Source organism: Protopterus annectens, chromosome 1.part2 (assembly GCF_019279795.1).
Source record: "Protopterus annectens isolate FY-2018-M chromosome 1.part2, PAN1.0, whole genome shotgun sequence".
Lineage (NCBI taxonomy): Eukaryota > Metazoa > Chordata > Ceratodontiformes > Protopteridae > Protopterus > Protopterus annectens.
This window is the reverse complement of record NC_056727.1, coordinates 40,421,518-40,445,934: the sequence shown is the minus strand read 5'-3', so window position 1 is coordinate 40,445,934 and position 24,417 is coordinate 40,421,518.

The window sequence follows — 24,417 nt, the reverse complement described above, 5'->3', positions numbered from 1 at the left end:
TTCAATTGTTTCACATGGGTAACCACTGTGATGCATTGCAGGTCTGACCAGTGTCTATTAACAGGACCACCATACATTATGTGTATGTGTGTTATGGCAGATAGCATGCAATTAATATGATCTGTGCATTATCAAGCCTGGTAAATAATAACAATCTCACCTGACACAGGCTGCTGTCACTGCAAAATGCCAGAGGTACCTAAACAGGAGTGTCACAGCAGTAAGATCATTATCCACACCTGTGTGATAGCTACAGGGTGCAATGTCCATGTTAGCACATAAGCCAGTACAATACACTATACTATGGAGTATGCACATCTGTGCATACATAGAGTAGCAGACTATAGTATGTGGCATGTGTGCATACATGCCTTGCATATGATGTTACATTACATATTGTACAGTAACACATGTAACTATGTGAAATATAGTTGTGTTATATGTGCAGTACTGACTTACCAGGCAACTCCAGGCTCGGTGGTTGAGAGACACCCACCTCCACAATACCAGCTAAAGCTTGTGGATGGAGGTCTGCAGGTGTCCCCAGGTTGGCCAGTAGCTCCTCGGTACATGTGAGTGGGGGCTGGGTGAGTGGCCCCCACCTGTTGCACCTTGTTCCCTGGTGATTGCATTAGCATGCTGTTTTGCCCATCTTATGAGGTCAGTGCAGTGTTGGCGCACCTGCTGATAGGTGCGATTGTGACCGCCAACATCATTTACCCTCCTGCGGAGTTCCTCCCACAGGGCATCCCGCTGCTGTGCATCCTGTGGCACATGGCTGAAGAGTGTTGTATGGTTGTCGAGGAGGTATGGGATGAGGACCTCATCCTCCAAGTGGGTGTATGCTGGCAGCCTGCTATGTGGCATACCTGGAAGACATAATGATGGAGACAGGTCACAGTAACTCACAGAGAAGTACAGAAGTACAGCTGAACATACATGTGTATCACATTTATTAAGATTACAAATAAGTCTTTGCAAATCTACATGACACTAACACCACTGACATGTATAAGTCACACACATTTGACACTTACTGGTGATGTGATGTTATCACCATATATGTGTGTGTCATGTGATGACATTGCTCATACTCCATGTGGATGTTGTCTTGACGTGGGCATGTCTGTTTGCCTGTACTGGTGTCTTTACCTATCAGCACATGCCTGGATGTGTTCACATTAATGCAATCAACCTTAATGCTGTGTATATGTCACATATATAGTCATACATAGCCATTAGGGACATGACCTGTGACCCTGCAGACTTGCAAGCATGTATGTGTTTTGCCATATACATCTACATGGCACTGTACAGCTGTGTAGCATCCTGCCATGTATTGCCTGTGTTGCACATGTGTAACACATGGGACAATAGCTAGCCTGATGGTATTTGCAGGGTTGGATATCAACTATAGCATGTATGGTCATAGTGATCTAGTAGGCTATATGCCCTGGGCCATTTATGAGCCTAGGCAGACAGGTTACCTAGCTGTAGGCAACAGACAGGTAAGTTTCAGTGGCCAGTTCAAGCAGTGCCACAGAACTGATCCACAGGGTTACTGATATATTTGGCATGTGGTCATCACACCATGTCACAGAGAGGGATGATGTGCAGCTTCACTGGACAGGGATGCATAGTATGGCAAGAGTATGTTAAGTGTATGGGACAGAGATCTGTCAGGCATGTTGTGATCCTTGTACTAGAAAGGTGGATGTCCATGAAGTATGTGTTTATTTGGGATCAGGATGTGTTAAGTGTAGCATGTCCAACACCTCTGGGTTGGACATGGCTTTATTCAGGGTAGGCTGCATGCTACATAGTGCAGCTAGGGATTGGGAAGGGCAGTGTAGGCCATCTACACATGGGCAATAACCCTTAAAGGAAATATGTGATCTATTATGGGTCACATGAGTGTTGAGTATGGCTGAGCAATTATCTCTATATTCCTGGATGGCACCCTGTCATGATTAGGGGTGCCACATATGACTACCTGACTGGTGTGGTGAAGTAACTATCAAAGGAAAGACTACTGTCCAGCTGCATCCCATACACACAGTTGCCATTATGTTGACCGCTGCCTAGGTGGTAGTTCATGGGTACAGGGTTTTAACATAGGGGATGACAATGCAATACTTAGCTGTCAGATTGTGGCCATACGTCACACACCACACATCTGACACACAAAGGCCCTTCTGTATGTTGAACGCAGCACACATTGAGTCAACTATTGCTCCTAGTTCATAGTCATTTGCAAACATCAATAGGCAGATGCCTTCTGTGTTAGTCTGTGTGGTATAGATAACAAAGAGGGGGAGTACCAGGAATGAACCCTGTATTACTGTGGCTGGCACTGGTTTGATGTGCGTGTATTAGTCAGACACCTTCTGTAGTGTTGGTTCTGCCAGCAGTCCAGTTGCCAACCACTCCTGTGACATAGGAATATACACCTAGTTTACTGAGTGTAGCTGGAACACAGTATGGGTGATGGTGTCCTATGACCTGGCAAGGTCATGATATGCAGTGTGAATCAACCCTACTGTCATCTACATCTGTACTGAGTACATCAAATATGTTGATCATGGTTCATGGCCTTACAGACCAGACTCAGCAGGGTAGTTGTGCACTATTTCCCATTATCAATGGTGTCTCCCCTTTGTGGGGTGTGATAACTGTTGCTGTGCACCATTCGGTGTGTACACAGCCTGACATGGAGCTATGATTGAACATGATGTGTATGTGGATAGCTGATTGTTCTTACATTTGTGTAGGATACACCCTGGGATGTTGACAGGTCCCATGAAAGCTGTATGTATGGCTTTAGAGAGTGCAGCTTGTACCTGCATAGTTGTTATTACAGGGGCCCTGTAGTGTACATGGATATATTACTAAGTGTACCTGTTGGGGGGGTGGGAGTGGGTTTAGGTTCTCCAAGACCCTATCTGGATGAACAGGTGCTATTTCTGTAGGTGCAGTACTTCCCATGCCATAGTGCTGTGCAGCACGGCAGGTCTTGTCATTGCCATTACGATTAATGACACAGCTATAGAATGCTCTGTGCTTGGCCTCATAATATGTGGCTGATTAGTTTCACAGTAGCTTTGTGTGGTTTTATATGGTGTATCTGCATCTTACTGAGGCTGACCAGGGATCACCTACACTCATGTGTGTTCACTCTTGCAACAGTTACTACCTTCTGTGGTACAGTTTAAAGCATGGTACCACCAGTTTGCCTTCTTGTTTGTGTTTGGTTGAATCTTGGTTCTGTTTCAATGGCACAATCACTGCACGTATGTGACTGCTTAAGGTTCATTTGTGTAGGATTCAGCATTTGCACATGCATTGTCCATCTGCATGGGTGCCATGACAGTCACCACTCTGCTCTTAGGAAACATAACATTGGCATTGGAGACTGACTATGTGTAGCATACTGTTAGCCCTGTTTGTGTGACTACTGTGATCCAGGTCATTGGGGTTGATGGAATCCAACATGCATTGAGCGCAGGTGTTGGTACATGAGGAGTCTTCCCAGTTCATAATGGAATAGTTGAGAGTAGCCATTATTATGGTTTTCTGTCTCAGACCTAATCTTCCCCATTACAGCACATTATGACAGTTGGGAAATCTGTGGCATGGTGGGTGATCTGTTGCAAGGTGCAATTTGAATTCCACTTTGGCACAAAGGTAGTTGCTCAGCATAATGCATCTGAAGTTATGCAAGTGCAACTAGCGTGGGGTGTACATATCCTTCAGGAATATGGACACACCTGTGGCCCGTGTGTTCCAATAAAGGATAATGGGCAAGAGGTGAGGTATGTGTTATAACATGGTCATGCAGGTGTGCTCTCTGGAGCATTGAAACATGTCTCAGCCACTGCACAGATATGTTCTCCATGTTAGGGATTGACATATGTGTGTCCATATAGTGTTTCTGACATGTATCATTGTGTAGCGAGACCCGCAGTTTATTGCTTGGCTGTCCCTGTAACAGCAGTGGACCTTCACTTGAACTGTGCATGATGAAGGCACTATAGGGGAAGCATGAGCCCTAGGCAGTATCCAGATTCCCAGGGGTGACAGGTGCAGGCCCTGTCTGGCAAAGCATCATGGTCTGTCAACCATGTTATCCCAGGCAGACAGATACTGGATACCCTTTGACTTGCACCACTACACTAGACAATTGTGGAATACAATCCTTTTGTCCCTGTACTGCAGTATCATTCTGGCCAATGGCAGAATGCTACCCAGGCCTTGGGACATACCTGCATGGGCTACAAGACCTGACAGTTCCTACATGTGTTTCCATGCAGTCCAGGCTACTGCATCACAGGTCCTGCACAACAACATGGAATATGCCAGAGCCATGTGTATAGTTCAAAAGGTGGTCTGAGTGTATGGGTATGTGGCTAATCATGGCAGACAGGCAGCTGACAGTATGTATGCCCTCGTATAGGTTGGTGTGTAACATAGTGCTAGAGTTTGCATTCACAAATGAGTACTGTTGGGCATGTTTCCAGCCACGTGTTCTGAGGTGTGGCACAATTATGCAAACTATGTCATACAGTTTGTGTATTTCGTTGTCTGTCTCTTCCAGCTTGGGAGGTCACTTGTTTGGCCAGATACTTAGAAGCATCTGTGAATGTGTGTGATTTCTGGTAGTGTGTGTGGGTGTCCTTACTGTGTTCTGGTAAGGGTATGTGTTGGTTGTGATGATGAGATGCATGTGTTAACCTACACCTCATGACTGTCCAGTCCAGTCATGGCTGTAGACTGGGCTGCCTTCCAGCTTACCCTGTAGCTGCATCCCAAACAATGTGTGGGGCATGGTGTTAGGTGGGTTTGGCAGTGTACATGGCATAGAGATTACATTCCCCCAGGATGGCCACATACACAAAGCTGACATTAGTAAACACCAGTAGCTGACTAGTGGACATGCCTGTATGAGCATTCAGTACTACAAGTACCAAGTACTGTATTTAGTTTACTTATTGCTTATGAAGATGTTTTAGACAGTGATGCTCACATGTAAATATTTGTGTTATGGACGTGACAACACTGGCTATTATGGAAACATTGTAGCTACCTTTAGCAGCAATCCTCCTCTGAGGAGCACATCACATCCTGTTAGTTGATTACAGATGATGCAAGTGTCTACAGGTCTGTTTCCTTCTCTGGGTATATACTCACATATCCACCAGGACCATGAGCTCTGTTGGGCACAGACACCCACTCTCCAAACAGAGTCATGTATCAATAGACTCTGATGCCACTATCAACATGATCAGGATATAATCAGATAGTGTAAGCCATCACCTATGAAGTGGCTATTACACATGGGCAGCTGTCTCCTACATCTTACACTCCTACTGCAGATGTTACACTGGAGTTAAAGATGATATGCAACCTGTTTCATTACCAGTACTGTGCACTACCTTACATACAGTATGTGCAAGTGGCTGTTAGGTTGGCAATGAGAGGTTAGGCTACACAAACCTGGTAGTTCAACCAGTGTGTCTCTACTCTCAATATCCACTCTATGTAGGTGTGCACATAGCCATTTGGCCCAGCCCTGTAACAAGGGTCACTACACATTTGCATAACATGTACACATGCACAGCTGTTATTGCTTGCAAACGATACTAGAGAGGTCCAGCCCTGTAACAAGGGTCACTACACATTTGCATAACATGTACACATGCACAGCTGTTATTGCTTGCAAATGATACTAGAGAGGTCCAGCCCTGTAACAAGGGTCACTACACATTTGCATAACATGTACACATGCACAGCTGTTATTGCTTGCAAATGATACTAGAGAGGTCCAGCCCTGTAACAAGGGTCACTACACATTTGCATAACATGTACACATGCACAGCTGTTATTGCTTGCAAAGATACTAGAGAGGTGGATATTACATGTGTTATGTGCATGGATAGTTACCTAGCTCTTCCAATTATCTTTGCTATCATGCTGCTAAACTGTCAGATGAATACAAATGATATGTATCCTGTTATTGAGTATTGTAATTGCCAATAGACATAACTACTGTTTGCATAACATAACAGAACTGCTATGTAGAATGGAATACAGATCTGCCTAAAATACTGTACATTACACAGTTATTGGCACAATATCCCACAATGCACACCATATTTGCACAGTAAGCCCACCTTTAACATGTTCATCTTACTTATACACCCATACATATGTCGACTGTTACAATATATCAACATATACTATCCCCTGTTATAGCACATACTTGTTGGACCAATCCTGACACTGACAGTGGCTGGAAGCAAATTGGTGAGTTCCAAGCCCATATCATCCCTTGTGGTGTATGAGAGTTTGCCTTGTGACCTACAGCAGTACACACATAGAATACTACAAGCATTACTACTGCTCAACAATACATCGCTACAAGATAGCTATTTCCACTATATGCATTGATTACACTGTAATTCTTACAGAACAGGTACTACATACACAGACATACTACATGTTATACATACCTTCTTAGTAATTGGAGGTGTTATTGACTAGTATAATACTCATTTTTGGTTCGTCTTTCAGTGTTTTGTACTGTCCTACAGGTAGATACAGATGGTTTGAATGTGTGACAAGGCAACCTTTTATAGTTACAGATCAGTAACATGTGCTATCCCGATAACCAATTGGTGTTCCTAAGTAGCTAATTACATGCACATCAGCTGCACTGCTACTGCCTTAGCCAATACCATGGCAACAGTGGAGTATAATTGAGTACTCCACTTGGGCGTTGTCCCTTTGCCTTACTTGTGAGGAAGACAGCCTGGAAGTGTTGTTTGGAATCTATTGCAACAGCTGTATGGAGATGAACAGTAATATATTGTGTGTAATGCCTAGAGGATTTGGTCTAAATGTGAGTACTGCTGTTATATTTCTGAACATTGCTACTTGTGCAGGGTTTGTCTGTACCTAATACTTCTGCATATGTTTCAGTCTGGCCAGGTTGTTTGACCAGCTCAAGGCTGCATAGCTATGCATATAATGTTAGGGGGTTTACAGTGTGCTTACCAGACATATTTAGTTTGGTGTTACTGTGTATCATACTGTGCTGATAATCAGTACTCGGTAACACTTCCTGGTGTATGAACCTTTCAACCCTCTGAAACGGGATTAGTTCATACAAACCCTGTTACATCAGCAGCTGTTCAATTGTATAACAGCAACTATTTCACATAGGGCCATGTTAGTGTGTCTGTGTCCAGGTATGTTAAGGTTTCAGCAGATGTTGTACAGTAGTTGAATAATTGGTTATGGTATGACAGTATGTATTGATGTAATTATTTTGGTTGTGGGGTAGATGTTGGTGGGTGTACATAGCACATGCAGGTGTGTAGGAACCCCTTTTATACAACTTCTATATGTGTGTGGGTGTTCTTTCCTATGTGAACACCTATCCCTTAGTGGACTAATACTATGGTAATTGCAGGCTGATTCATTAAGGCACTGTTAAATGCTTCCTGTATAGCATGCAGGTACTGTTAGTCCTTGAATCCTTTTGGCAATACATTGGAATGTAATAAAGTTTTGCAAAATGAAAGCTGTCTGTGTATTTCTGTCATGGATATTTGCAGTCATTGCAGTTGTGTTGGTGACTGTGTCCATAGAACATATTTGTAATAGTGTATTGGCATATACTCTTCATATGTTATGTTCATATTGTTTGGGGGATGGAATGTGTGATTGCTATGGTCCATGTTATACTCAGATATGAACACTTTGGATGCTGTCTACACACATGTATGTATGTGTGCATATATATATATATATATATATATATATATATATATATATATATATATATATATATATATATATATATATATATATATATATATATATATATATATATATATATATATATATATATATATATATATATATATATATAGATATATATATATATATATATATATATGTGTGTGTATGTATATAGATATATCTATTATTGCTTACATTTATCTGTACCTCCATAGATGTGTAGATGTTTTTAATCTATCTATATATCTACATATATATGTAGACATGTCTCTATGTATCTCTCTCTCTATATATATATCTATATATCTATATATGAGCATACACCTTTCATTGGGTACATGGCGGGTTGTCCTATTTCAACACAGTCCTCCCTTTTGTGTTTTAAACTGTCTGCATACACAACTGGGATAGGTACATCCCAGGTAGCTTAGTGTTAGGTTACTCTAAGGATAGCTTACATGGTTGCGGTTTCTAATACTGGTAGGTGTTATTATTTTACCTCTCAGAGTAGGCACTGGTAGGGAAAGTGTGAATAATGCACATTTATGTGGTTGTAAGCAGGTTTGCCCGTGGTCTGCGCGATGTTAAGCAAAGTTTAAACCTGTAAAGTGCTTCTTCATTTACCATGTTTCAGCGCTGCTTACCATTGCACAAACCAGTGGAAACCCACTTACAACTGCTTAAGAGTGCTTTAATCCACCTGCATCCAACAGCCCTTATTCTGGCCCTCAAAATAACTTAGCAGCCCTTACAGGTCTTGAACCCGGGGCCATGAACACCACAGTCACTGACTTTACCTCTAAGACATCTGAGATATGTACAAATGCTATGGTGTTTAGAATACACATTTTACTACAGGCATTCCTCACTACTGAAAACAAATGTGACAGTCAGTTGGTGTACATATGTCTGATACATGTTAATGTTCATATGTTTGTGAAATTAGGTGTTGCAATGTGACATGACAGGGAGTATTATGAATGAGAAAGGTTCTTGTTTTATGTCCTTTTTAAATTGTCCCCATACTCCATGTATACCCCTCCAGTTCATTTATTGAACATCCAACCCATGCCCTCCTTGATGCATGATTTCATTACCCATCATTCCTCCCTCACCCCAATCTTCACATACACAACAACCATCCCTTCTATGCTGAATTAGGTTAATATTAATAGTTATAATACCAGAGCTGCATGTATTTTGTGTACACGCCAATTCCTTTGGAGTGCTTCTGTGTCATGAAGTGTGTTCATAGATGTTTATATATATGGCTATTGATGTAACTGTATAATATCTATATATCTATATATATATATATATATATATATATATATATATATATATATATATATATATATATATATATATATATATATATATATATATATATATATATATATATATATATATATATATATAGATAGATAGATATATTTTTTTAGTATTAATTTGTAACAGTAATACATATGTAGTCTGGAATGTGTTGGTTCAGAAACTACAGTACATTACAATGTATTGTACATATGTACACAAAGTGACTGTCCCATTTGTGATCATTACAGTGGAATGCATATTGTATAAGGTGTAGTCTCAAGACCATTAAACATGTGTACACCTCAGATGGCTTAGTGGTAAGTCCCATGTCTATAGTGTGCATGGTCCAGGGTTCAACACTTGCGATGCTTTACAAATATTTTTTACTCCAGAATAAGGCTCATTTAAGCAATTGTAAGCATGTTTAAAAGTGTTTATATGACATTATAGCAGCGGTTAAACACATTTAAACAAACTTTGTAACGTATAACCTATGTGCGCAAACACGGCCGCATCCGCTAACTACTTAGGATATATACATGTCAGTGAAGTAACATCTCACTATGTGCTGACATAACATTACATTCTCTGTTGACTGTACTCTCCAGCACACATGGGTTTATATGGGTGTTTCGAATGTTTATTATACAGATGATTACTACCTATATATGCAAGCTGTGGCTAAGGTACAGTTTTGAACATGATAAACATCCCTATCTTTATCAGGATTGGGACCTCGAATGCGCAGATACTATGTAGATGCTGTAACCATTAAACTGTTGACATTAACATTGCTTCCGCCTATTTCCTATTTGGATGATTTCTATATGTAAGCTAGGCTAAGCATAGGGCAGAGGCCCCAAACCCACTGAGCTTCACTTACTCTTGAAATAACAACATATAACAAATGTACTGTGAGACAATACATTACATTCCTAACTACATTAGGAATAGCCCCTCACTGACACACTTCAAGGGAAATCCTGTTGTGTGAATGGGTAACAGAATATACACCCCTGGGATCATGTGTCCCAGAACCATACAGCCAGGGGGTGTGGGAACCTGTCCAGTTTGATAGCTGTGAGGCCTGTTGGGGAAATTGAATGGTGTTGAATTGTCACATTAACATGCCCTCTTTAGATCACTAAGTGCCCCTATCACCCTCCAAAACCCCAGTATTCAACAGCTTTCAGCAACTCTGCCTGGTATTGCTTCATTGGCTATGGTTGACAGAGGCTCAGTTACTTCATCAATGCTGCAGGGAAAGCCAACACACTGTAGCTATGCTTCTAATTGCCCTTGGGCAGATAGGTAGTAGGCTATCTGTGAACCTCTAAAGCAGGCCATCACAGCCATAATATGTGAATAAACAGACCTTCAGATCACAATATAAAGTGAGAAATCACCATGTAGTCAGGAAACAGTTAAGTACAGCAAGAACATACAGAACACTGATACTTAGACACTCCAAAAGCCTATCTTGGAAGCTAGAAGACGTGTATAAGTTTAAGGCTTTCTATTGCTTACCAGTAGGTTACTTACAGGAGAGATGAAAAACAAGCACAGATGGGGAACATGCATGCAACAATACCATACTGGCCTATGTGCCAGCCTTAGGCTTTGGAATATTGGCCATAGCTATTGACACCCCCATGGTGCCTTATTTAGGAGAGTCTCAAAGTTGAATACCAGCTCCGTAAACAGCACAATAGCAGAATCAATGAGGGTTATGCTACTCAACACCAGGGGTTGTGATCACAGCATGCATGCACTCACAGCACTCCTAAGGATGGACAACATCAACATCTGTGCAGTAACTGAGATCTGCGTTAAGGCTCATGAGAGCACACAAGGACTACCAGCCTACAACCCATTGCACACATCTCAGCCACAGAACATGGACTGACACAGACATATGGGGGGGTGTATCCATATTCATCAGGGTTACCTACACCTCCAGGTTACTGGGGCAGCATGATACCTCTGAGAACATCCATGTACAGCTAACATCAGCCACAACTGAAATGTAAACTGTGGCCTGCTACGGATCACCCTCCATGACCACTCCACCTACCTAGAGACAGTGGAGAACATGACAGTCCTAATGCACACCCTGGCATTGGTCGATGTCAACTACCATACCATTAACTGAGAAAATTACTCCAGTACACACTTCCAGGCCCAGCGCTTCCTGGAATTTATCAACTCATATGCCCTGTATCAGGGGATAACCTTCCTAACAAGGGCTGGAAACTTACTAGAAGTGGTCATCACCAACATGGGCAACAGGTGCATCACAGCAGAGGTTAACTGGTCACTGGTTAGATCTGACCATGAACTATTCACTGTTTCCACACCCAAGCACCTCCCCCACTCAAGGATACCACAGTGTATACCTTTACTAAAGCTACATTTACACTACTAGTGACAGGGGTGGGGGGGGTTTCACAGCCCCCATGCTAAGGGGAAACACTGCTCAAGATACAGACAGATTTACAAATGCAGTCTATAAGCACCTACACAGATGTATTGATTGTGCCATCACTGGTAAACCAGAACTTACTCCTCCTAGACAAGGACACCAGTCTGGTGGACCTCTGCAATAAACAGGCTATACTACAGAAGTAGGACAGTGTTCCAGACAAACAGCAAATCCCATGAAGGGCAGACATCTGTGACCACTATTAGTATGATACATAGGTCCCTCATGACATCGTCCAAGGCTAACATCATCAGTAGAATACACAAGGATTCAAAAGATAACCACAAAGCCTTCTTTGGCTATGTCAAGGATCTAAGTGGTGACACACAGAGTTGCACTGTGCTGGTGAAATGTAGCACAAAATATGCTGACCCTACTGATATCGCCAACATCCTTGCAGATACATTCAGTGCATACTTCACCCCCTAAAGAGCCCACAACACTACCTGAAAAGTACAGTATCCCACACATCAGAGATACACAGGTGAAAATGGTCCTCTCTAATAGCAGAACACAGCATCAATGGATGCAGATGCTGTCCCAGACTGCATCTTGCAAACTGTACAAGAGAACCTGACTCCCCACCTAATTAAGCTTTCCAACCTCAGCCTCCCCAGAGGCTACATGCCCATACAATGGCACGAGACAATGATTATTCCACTCCATCAAGGTGGAATCACAACTGACCATGGTAACTACCACCCCATAATCCTGACTAGCCTGGTCTGCAATGGTATGAATTGCATCCTAATGGCACTCATTAACAAAGACATTGGTAACCTCTATACATGTGACCCAACCCAGGACAGCTTGGTTAAGTGCAGTTCATGCCTACTGAACCTGTTTGACATCTTACATACAGTCACCAAGATGTTAGATGATGGGGTAGTTGGTTCACACATACTACCTGGACCTCGGCAAGGCTTTTGACACCATGCCCCACTCAGGTATTATTGATAAACACACCAGCCTGTACATACACCCATATATCATAGGTTGGGTTGCCAACAGGTTTACACACAGAACCCACATGGTATGACTAGCGGTCTCCAGGTCCAACTCCTGACCAGTCATGACTGGTGTCCCACAGGACTCAGTCCTAGGAGCCCTACTGTTTGGCATATACTTCTCAGAGGTACAAGCAAAAACAAGTGGACTACGGCAGACCATGTTTGGCAATAACTGCGAGCTGGGAGCCATGACTGATAGTCCAGTTGACACAGACATCACTCAAGGGGCCTCACAGAGACCATCACAGGGTGTCAACATCACTGCCTCCAGCCAAGTGCCACTAACTGCATGGCCATTCCATTGTGAAATATTAAGCACCCACATATTAACACATAAGTGGCAGCCACTTTAATAAGGACAAGGTAATGGGGTATCTGGGGACTAAGGTAGATAGTGATCTACTCTTTGACAATCATATCTCCGCAGTAGTTAGGACATCCTTCTATGCAGGCCATCTGAATACTAAAGAATTCCCATCTAGACATACTTGGGTTATAGTGCTCCTTTACTCATCACTCATCAGTCCCATCATAGGGTATAGTAACCCATTTGGGATGTACCTCAGAAGACACTTCCAACAGCTGGGAGGTCCACGAATGTACCGCACCAAGGGGAATACTGGCCTCCAACATATGACCTATGCAGCCAGACTGAATCAACTCCTGCTTTACTCAGTGGCATCTTGTTTACTCAGAGATTATCTCCACTGGCCAACACAGCCATGTCGAACTCAGGCTTAATGGATATGCTCCACCTATGGGAATCCATGTCACAGTGAGCCACACACTGTAGTGAGCTGAACCTTGCCACAACAATAACTGGAAGATGCTGGAGGGACAGATTCCTGTCAAAGACACTCCCCATACTTCGGAACAACATCTCTAACTACATTATACAAAGCCCCTCACTAACACTCTGTAAGAGAAACCTTGAAGAGTGGATTGTGTACAGTAGATGCACCCCAGGAATCCTGCCATTGGCTCTGCTCCACAGAGGGACAGTTAATGAATCAACAGGGTGGCAAAAGCTGACACATTTTGGCTGGGCTTATGAATGGCCTCTGGCAGTTGGCCAAGTACCTACCTATAAATCTATGCATACAATATCAGCACATGCTGATAGCTTAATTTACTGTTCAGGTGTTGACTTACCTTGTGCCAATGGCAGTTGTGTGTGCAATAGTTGAGGGCTGCCTATGTTGGATGCTCACAGTAGACTGCCTATACATGACAATTAACAGGTAGTCTTGTGTGTGTGACATCCATTTTTACTGTGTGTGCAGGTGGAGAAAGGTGTCACTCCCTAGGTGCCTACACTGTCAGTGTGTGTGCTATACATTCCCTCTTTGCCAAGGCATGGGCATACTGGGCATGCCTCAGTCTGCCTACTGGGGCTGGCTCAGGGTGTTCATGGTCTGAGTATCTCTGTGCCTGTGGGGCCCTTGGCAATGGTGGTGGGCTGTGAGGGCCTTCACCATTCTGTCAATGCTGCAGCTGTTTCCACAGGACCATACTGTGTAGCATGACACTTACTATGAAGATGTGGACACACATACCTGGAGAGTACTGCAAGGCTCAACCAGATAGGTCCAAGCAACAGAACTGTAATTTCAGCATCCCAAATACATGCTCTATGATGATTCTGGTTTGTGCTTGTGCCTCATTATGGCATTTCTGCATGGGTGTGTGTGCATTTTTGATGGGAGTCATCATCCACGGCTCCCGTGCATAGCCAGCATTCCCCACCAGGTGGCCATTTGGGATGTCCACCCTGGCAAATAACTGATGCAGCTGTGAGGCATGCCAGATGTGGGAGTCATGATAGCTTCCAGGGCTGCCAGCACACACATCCATGATAATGCCCTGGGCATTGCACATGACCTGGCAGTTAACGGAGGGGTATCCCTTGTGGTTTATGTAGCACCTACCCTGCTCATCAGGTGGTGACTTGAAGTGTATGTGCGTGCAGTCTATTGCACCAAGTACCTCCAGGTATTCTGCCACATGGTGGAAGAGACGCATATTGCTGGCCAACTCCTCCTGCATTCAGGGGAAGTATATGTGCTCATTGGCATGTGGCAACATGGCATCCAGAAACTGGTGTAGTACCCTGGATGTTGATGCCTGTGAGATCTCCATGATATCCCCAGCTGGTCTTTGAAAGGTACCTGTAGCTAGTATTCTCAGGCTTACACATACCTTCATATCCACTGAGATGGGTTCCCCTCTGTTTGTTCTGGCTCTGAGGCATGCGCTGCACAACTCCAAAAGTTGCTGTATGTTTTCCCTGTCCACCCTGTAATGCTTTACTATCTCCAAATCATGTAGCCCCTGGTAGGTTACCCTGGGTCTGAACACTCTCCTCCTCCTCTGGTGCCTGAGATGGTCATGTGCATCATCCTCCACACCACCTTAAGTCTCCAACACATGCTGGTGGATCAAAGCTATGGCAGCCCCTAACATGTACATACTAAAAGTTCCCCGTCTGTATACACCACTGGTACAGAATGTATGGGAATACACAAATGTGTGTGAAGTGCTTTCACACTTTATACTATTGTGCTATGGATGCTGCGTATGTCAGTGGGTGTGTATGAGCGATTCCAGCTGCAGCATGTTTTAATTATGGGTTTTACAATGAGTACTGCAAGTGTGGGGCCTTTACTGTGGAGATCTACTTGCCTGCCTTGATTAATCTCTTGCCCTTTAATTCACTTTTAAACCTGGATCCCCTCCCATTATCAGGCATGCATTCGCCTGCCATCTTTCTTGTTTTGTACTTTCCCAACCCAGTCATGGCAAAATGTGTCTTGTTGCTGATATACTGTAAACCGACTTTGTTCTGCTTTGACACTTTACTGTTTACTTTGCAGTACAGCCCCTCTCCTTTCCTGTTCTGCAGGTAACTGCTTGCAGCCTTGTTAGCTGTTGTCAATGGCCCACCATAGGCTCCTAGGTGTTAATTAGTTATTTGTACTCCAATTTTACTGCAGCAGCATTTCCTTAATTCTTTCCTATATCATTCCTGTTTCAGCTGTAGTGTGCGCCGTGCAAACCAATGTACCTGGTTTACATGCGTTTTCATCTCTGTTCACATGCATACTCAGTTACCTTGTGTACTCTCAGCTAAGCAAAGCTATAGTCAGTTCAACACACCCCTATCCTGCAGCTTTGCCTAGCTAGGGGCAAACTGGTTTAGCAATGCTCCAATGTGTTTACAGCAATGGTGACACACCCCTCTCTTGATGTCATCTTTATCTCAAGGGTACACCTCGGTGTAATAATGCTATGCTGTGAGGTACATCCTTACACCAGCGGGGAATCTGTGATTCACTATTACGCCTCTCATGTGCATGGCATTGCCTACTAATTCCTATCTACTGTGCATAACACTGTCGCAGCCCCTTAGCAACCCTTGCTCCATAGTATAGTGTAGCATGCCTGCCATTGACTATTATAGGGAAATCGTGATATGTGTTACATTGCAGTTTTATTCTATATTTTTATATTTTCCTTGCAATCCCCTTTGAGCGCCACTGCCCTGCGCTTCCATGCTGCGATAGTGCCTGCATATTTGAACTATTTCTTACTGTAATTGGTACACCTTGTTTGCTGTAGCATAGACTAGATCCAGGTCTGCTGAATCTAGTTTTGTTTGTATGCTTATTTCCCTGAAAAGCTAATTCCACCTAAAACGTGGCTTTTCAGCGCTTCTGTGGATCCCTAGTGATATCTGCATTGCTTATTGTACTTATTTCCTTGTTTCACTTGAACGAAAGTTACTGTTTGTCATTTTTGCATTTAAGTTACCTGGCACTTGCTCACTAAAGCAATTATATAAGTCAGCACTAAAAAATTAAAAGCACTACACCCTCACAAACTCCCCTGAGTACCTTGCTCCCCATTGGCCATTTTTTTCAATTATAAAGAAATTCCCAATACTATTCTAGCATGTCCAAAGGTCAGTTGTCAATCTCCTCTCCAGTCCAGCTGGTGAATCTGGGAATCTTGAGGCAATGTTACAACTGCCTCATGTACACAGACAACCCTCTCCTCCTCCCAACAAATTCCAACACATGTGAGAGATGCAACCATATAGCCAAACTGGAGGCTAAGCTCTCTCAACTCAGTACTGGCGTAACCAGTCAGGAGGAGAAGGAAACTACACTCACTACAATTCCAATCTCACATAGACCTACCAGGACAGCAAACCAAACACATAAACACACAAAAACATACTTGGAGGCTCTAAATAAAAATCTGCCTAAGTAGCAGAGACCTCCAAAGCAGACACCCAAGCAACCGCTACCCCAAAACAAAACACGTGCAACAGATAGCTCACAAAGCCAGTGTGCCGAACAGTCACAGCCCTTAAGGCTAAACAACACACCTGATACACTTGTAATAGGTGACTCTATCATCAGGTACACTGACGTCCCACTCACCAGGCTGAACAAGGAGAAGGTCACGGTGAGCTGCCTGTTGGGCGCTAGGATCCACCACATAAAACAAGCACTCAGGTCACTCCAAGGCAAGTACAAATTTGACTCAGTCATTGTCCATGCGGGTGTGAATGACCTGAGATGTACCTCCCTGGACTACATGAAAAGAGACATAGAGGAGCTCTCTGAGCATGTAGCCCAGGCCGGTATGACCATGACCTTGAGTAGCATCTTACCCTCACCAAGAATGATGCCACAGTATGAAGACAAGATTATCAATTTCAACAATTGGCTTAAGTATTGGTGTCATTCAAAGGGGATCCAATGCCAGTCAGCCTGGGATGACATGCTCGACAAGCCACGATGCTTCACTAGGGACGGCGTGCACCTGTCACCCCTGGGCTTTCAGATATTGGCAAAGGCTCTTGCTACCCCCATAGTGCCTTTTTTAGGCAAGGCTCAAAAGACAAACCCACATCCATAGGTATCACAAGGGATAAGAAACTAAGAGTAATGCTACTCAATGCCAGAAGTCTAAACCTCAAAATGCACGCACTCAAAACTCTCCTTAGCATGGAGAACATCGATATCTGTGCAGTAACAGAAACCTGGTTCAAGGCTCTCGAGAGCACCCCAGCATTACCAGGTTATACCTCATACCATGCTTTTTGGCTCCAAAACTTGGACCGAACCACAAAAGGAGGGGGAGTATCACTATTCGTCAAAGATACCCACACCTCCAGGTTGGTAGCACACCACAAAGTATCAGAGACTATCTGTGTGCAACTAACAGTGGGTAAAACTGCCTTCCAGTTTATAGCCTGCTACAGACCACCCTCCCAAACCCAGGAACCCCACTCAGCCTTCCTGAGAACACTGGAAAATATGAAGGTCTCTCCAAACACCATTATATTGGGTGACTTCAACTACCCAACCATAGACTGGGAGCATTACTCTAGCTGCAACACACTAGCCCAAAGGTTCCTAGAATTTATAAACTCAAATGCTATGGAACAACTTGTTACCACTCCCACAAGAGGGGAAAACATACTGTACCTGATCATCACCAACATGGGGACTCTATGCTCCAGACCAGAAGTGTATCCCTCAGTGGTAAGATCAGACCATAAACTAATCTCACTGGATATTCACATCCCGACCCCACCCCATGCCCAGAAAACCACAGTGAAAAGCTTCTCTAAAGCAAATTTCACACTCCTCAAAACCAAGGTGGAATCCTTCAAAGCCCCCGGGCCTGTGGATAATACAGCCCAGACCGCAAAATCCTTTATAAACGCATTCTATGAACACCTTCAGGAATGCATGGATCATGCAATCCCAAATAAAACCAAGACCCAATCCTCCAAAGGCAGATGTCCTGTCTGGTGGACCCCAGCCATAAACAAACTATACAATAGAAGGAGGAAGCTACTGCATGATAGAGCAAAATCCCAAAAAGGGAAGGCATCTCTGATCAGTATTAGCAAAAAACTACGGGCACTCATAAAATCGTCTAAGGCCAGCTTCGAGAGAAAAATTGCACAGGACACTAAGGATAATCACAAGACTTTCTTTAGTTATGTTAGTAACCTGGGTGGGAATTCCCAGATATGCTCAGAATTAGTCCAAAATGACAAAAAATACACTGAACCCACAGACATTGCCAACATGCTAGCTGACAGGTTCAGCGCAAACTCCCCCCCCTCCCCACCAAAAGGGCAAATATCTATCCCAGCAGAGTGCTGTGCCCCTGACATCTCAGATGCTCAGAGCCGCCCTCTCCAAAGCAAAAAATGCAGCATCAATGGGACCAGACGGTGTCCCGGGCTGCGTCCTACATGAACTCCAAGAAGAGCTAAACCCAAAAATAAAACTACTGTTCAATCTCAACCTTACTACAGGATATGTACCCAAAGAGTGGTGTACAGCAACAGTGGTCCCTCTCCATAAAGGTGGTGCCTCAACGGATCCTTGAAACTATCGCCCCATAAGCCTGACTAGCTTGGTCTGCAAAGCTATGGAAAGGATCATCATGAACCTCATAAATAAAGATATTGGGGACCTACAGGCACTGGATCCTACCCAGTTCGGCTTTGTTAAGGGCAGATCCTGCCTCTTGAACCTGGTTGATTTCTTTGAAACAGTCACCAAGGCCATTGACAAGGGGAAGGTGGTCCACACAGCCTACCTGGACCTCGCAAAAGCCTTTGATACAATACCCCACTCGGGCATTATAGATAAGCTCACCAGCTTAAATATAAACCCCTATGTCACCAGATGGGTTGCAAACTGGCTCAAGGACAGAACCCACATGGTTAGAATAGCTGGAGCCATGTCAGACTCCAAACCAGTTACAAGTGGTGTCCCACAAGGCTCAGTCCTGGGACCTCTCTTGTTCAGTATATATTTCTCGGAGGTACAGGCCAACATGGAAGGACTGTGGCTGACAAAGTTCACAGATGACTGCAAACTGGGTGCCATAATAGACTCTCCAGCCGACACAAGCATCCTCCAAAAGGGCCTCATAGAAACAGACAACTGGTGCCAGAGCCATGGCCTCAAGCTAAACACCAAAAAGTGTATAGTCATCCCCTTTGGCAAAAACAAAGTGCCCACAAATTACCACATAGGTGGTAATCCATTAAGTACAGAAGAAGTAATTAGGGACCTGGGGACCCAAGTTGATAGCAATCTCTCATTTGACAACCACGTGGCCAAAGTGGTTAGAAAAACATTTTATATAGCCCACCTAATCATGAAGGGATTCACATCTAGATCAGGGGAGGTCATCGTGCCTCTTTACTCATCCCTCATCAGGCCCATAATTGAGTACAATGCCCCTTTTGGGATGTTCCTTACCAGACACCTGCAACAACTGGAAAGACCCCAAAAGTACCTCACCAAGAGGATCAAGAGGCTTAAACAGATGTCGTATGCTGCCCGGTTAAAGAAACTCCAGCTCTACTCAGTGGCATACTGCCTGCTCAGAGGCGATCTGTGCCTGATGTATAAAGCCATGTCCAACCCGGAATTAATGGACATGCTGCACTTCAGAAAATCCAAATTCCATCGAACTATGCGCTTGAGGGACTTGAACCTCAGCACTGAAATAAATAGGACATGCTGGAGGGACAGATTCATAACCCAGAGGCTCCCTTCACTCTGGAATAAAATCCCGGTCCAGGTTAGGCAGAGTCCCTCATTTTCTCTCTTCAAGAGGAATCTTGATGAGTGGATGGGAGATCGTAGGTTTACCCCGGGTATCACTTCTGTGTCACTGTTAGACAGAGGCACAGTATACTAACCTTGAAAAAGGGCATAGCAAAATTAATTTAATATGGGTGGCGAAAGCCATACACACTGGCTAGGCTTATAAATGCCCTAGGGCAGATAGCCTAGTATGAACCTATGAATCTATGACTATATATGTTAAATGTTAATTTTATATTTTGTACATTTTTTTATGCCAGTGGCTATATATTTTGCCATTGGCGTATATTAACAATATAATTCATGTGTTTGGTCGGCTGTCATGGCTCTGATTTTATGTTTGCAAAAATGTAAACTGTTTTCTATGGTTTACATTTCTGCATGCTTACACTATGCCTGCACCACTTCTTGGATCACTACATACTTTCATTTGTATGCTACACTGCTGCACATGGGGTAATTAGCATACAGGGCCCAAGAGTTGTGCGGGCGTAGCGTACGCAGGTAGTGCACCTGGGAGCAGCTCATACCTGGATCACTCGGTGGCCATATTTGGTGTTAGAACGCCAATGCTACGCCTGCACCTGGCGCAAACTTTTTGAATCCCGGGGTATATGTTTAACTTTGTGGACTTGCCTTCCAATAGCCATATCAGATGAAAGCACATACCCTCAGACACACACACATGCAAATTTACATGCACACTTTTGCATAAACACACACATACACAAAACAAACACAGTTACGCACAGTCACATGCACACATATGCACAGACACATGCACACACACTCACACACACACACACTCACACACACACACACACACACACACACACACACACACACACACACACACACGTGCGCACACACATATGCACATTTCATGTGCCCTAACCTTTAATTTCAATAGTTTCTTTTACAACTTTAAAAGGCTGCAGTTAATAAAAAAATCCCATATGTGAAGCAACCTCTGTATATCCCACTTTCCTCATCTGGCCTTTCTGTACTTTCTTACAGCAGACTGGTTTTGTATTGAACATGATTAGCTCAGTCAGTTGTTCACTGCTGAACAGTAAAAACAATGACACATCAAGATGTTGTATTATACATTTCTTGAAACTCTGAAATGGTTTCCATCTGTATTATTCATAGTCCTGGGTTTCACACCCTCTTAGTAGTTATCCATAAAGAGCACTGCTATGCCTTTATGCAAATGCACTAAAGTGCAGATTATTCACATTGACACTGGAAATGTGAAGGTGTTTTGATAAACACACCTACATATAGCAACACTGTAAAATACCTGAAGATAAGCATTATGTACACGACCTACAACAAAAGCAAAGATTCACTGGAAAAATAGCACATATATAACATTCTACAAAAGGAGTAACCTCTCTGTCCTAGCTATATTCCGAAAAGACTTAAGCAGTATGAGTGGCAAGAAAACTTTGAATCTGTAACGGTTTCTACTTATCATACATTTGGAAAACTATAAAAAACTTCTCTGATCATTTCATACAATTTATTAAATTGTATTATTCACAAAACCTAATAGCTATACATTAGATGCATTCCTTTTTGTCTCCAAGACTGGACATTTTAATGTCTTATTTATGTCATGAGCCATAGCTCCAGTGGATATCCAGCATCAGCTGAAAGAAACAAAAAAAAAAAAAAGAGAGCGAGATGGAGGGGGGGGGGGATAAAAAAGAAAATATGCTTTAGTATTCTGTAGTCCATTTTAACATGAAAAACTACTTGCATGAAAAAGAAGAAATATATATTTTTGCACTTCTTAATATGATGATTACTAGGCATCCTTCTATGCAGGAAGTGGTGGTAGAGTGTGCTAAATTTGGGAATTCTATGCACCTCAAGGATGACAGGCAGAGACATTCGCGATGCATGCCCATGAAACAAAAACAGTGGTGAATGACAGAATGGTGCCCTTCCTACTGTGGTACCACACCCCCCTATGGACAGATGTGGTCCTAACTGCAACACGTGTGCAATCTCTCACACTGAGTACCTCATGGAAATGTGCCACCCCATAAAAGGTACTCATATTCTGGGCTTAATCCTGAGGTGACACTAAGAAATACATGTATTGATCCACACATGCTGAGGCTACATCCAGGAACTGCTGAAGTATCCTTGAAGCAGAAACCTGGGAGATGTGCAATGTGTCCCCAGTATTGTGAGGGCTGCATGTACTTCAGCATCCACATGGATAGGAAGTTTATGCATCCCTCAGTGCCACTGTGCTAACCATATATACTCAATAAGTCTCTGACAATATCCCTGTCCATTCTGAGCCTATCAAATATCCCCTGATTGTCAAAATTATAGTGAGTTTTTCTGCAAATTGTTTTGGCTCAGCTAAGACAAGTAGCTCACACATGTAAATAACAAGACTAACAGCAAGTGACAACATCATCACAGATTGCAAAATAGATAGACTAGGTAAGACTCTCCCCGGAATTCATAAAGCTTGCGCCAGGTACAGATGTAGCATTGGCGTTCTAACACCAAATATGGCCACAGAGCAATTCAGGTACGAGCTGTTTCACATGCACTACCTGCGTACGCTATGCCTGCACAACTCCTGGGCCCTGTATGCTAATTACCCCATGTGCAGCAGTGTAGCATGCAAATGAAGGTATGTAGCGATCCAGGAAGTGGTGCAGGTGTAGTGTAAGCATGCAGAAATGTAAACCGTAGAAAACAGTTTACATTTTTGCAAACATAAAATCAGAGCCATGACAGCTGACCAAACACATGTATTAAATTGTTAATATATGCCAATGACTAAATATATAGCCATTGGCATAAAAATGTACAAAATATAAAATTAACATTTAATATATATAGTCGCAATATCACGACGTGGAAGCGCAGGGCAGCGGTGCGCAAAGGGGATCGCAAGGAAAATATAGTATAAAACCACAATGAAACACATATCACGATTTCCCATACTAGTCAATGGCAGGCATGCTACACCATACTATGGCGCAAAAGTTGCTAAGGGGCTGTGACAGTATTATGCACAGTAGCTATGAATTAGTAGGCAATGCCATGCAAATGAGAGGAGTAATAGTGAATCGCAGATTCCTCACTGGTGTAAGGATGCACCTCACAGTGTAGCATTATAACACCGAGGTGTGCACTTGAGATAAAGATGACATCAAGAGAGGGGTGTGTCGCCATTGCTGTAAGCACATTGGAGCATTGCTAAACTGGTTTGCCCCTAGCTAGGCAAAGCTGCAGGATAGGGGTGTGTTGAACTGGCCATAGCTATGCTTAGCTGAGAGTACAGGTAACCGAGTATGCATGTGAACAGAGATGAAAATGTGTGTAAACCCAGTAAATGGGTTTGCACAGCGTGCACTGCAGCTGAAATAGGAAGGGTATAGGAAAGAGATAAGGAAATGCTGCAGCAGTGAAATTGGAGTACAAATGATTAATTAACACCTAGGAGCCTATGGTGGGCCATTGACAACAGCTAACAAGGCTGCAAGCAGCTACCTGCAAAACAGGAAAGGGGAGGGGCTGTACTGCAAAGTAAACAGTAAAGTGTCAAAGCAGAACAAAGCCAATTTGTAGTATATCAGCTACAAGGCACATTTTGTCATGACTGGGCAGGGAAAGTACAAAACAAGAAAGACGGCAGGTCGATGCATGCCTGATAATGGGAGGGGATCCAGGATTAAAAGTGAATTAAAGGGCAAGAAATTAATCAAGACAGGCAAGCAGATCTCCACAGTAAAGGCCCCACACTTGCAGTACTCATTGCAAAACCCATAATTAAGACACGCTGCAGCTGGAATAGCTCATACACACCCACTAACATCAGCAGCATCCATAGCACAATAGTATAAAGTGTGAAAGCACCTCCCACACATTTGTGTATTCCCATACACTCTGCACCAGTGGTGTACACAAACGGGGAAATTTTAGTATGTACATGTTAGGGGCTGCCATAGCTTTGATCCACCATTATGGTCCTGTGGAAACAGCTGCAGAAGGGACAGAATGGTGAAGGCCCTCACAGCCCACCACCATTGCCAAGGGCCCCAAAGGCACAGAGGTAATCAGACAATGAACACCCTGAGTCAGCCCCAGTAGGCAGACGAAGGCGTGCCCAGTATGCCCA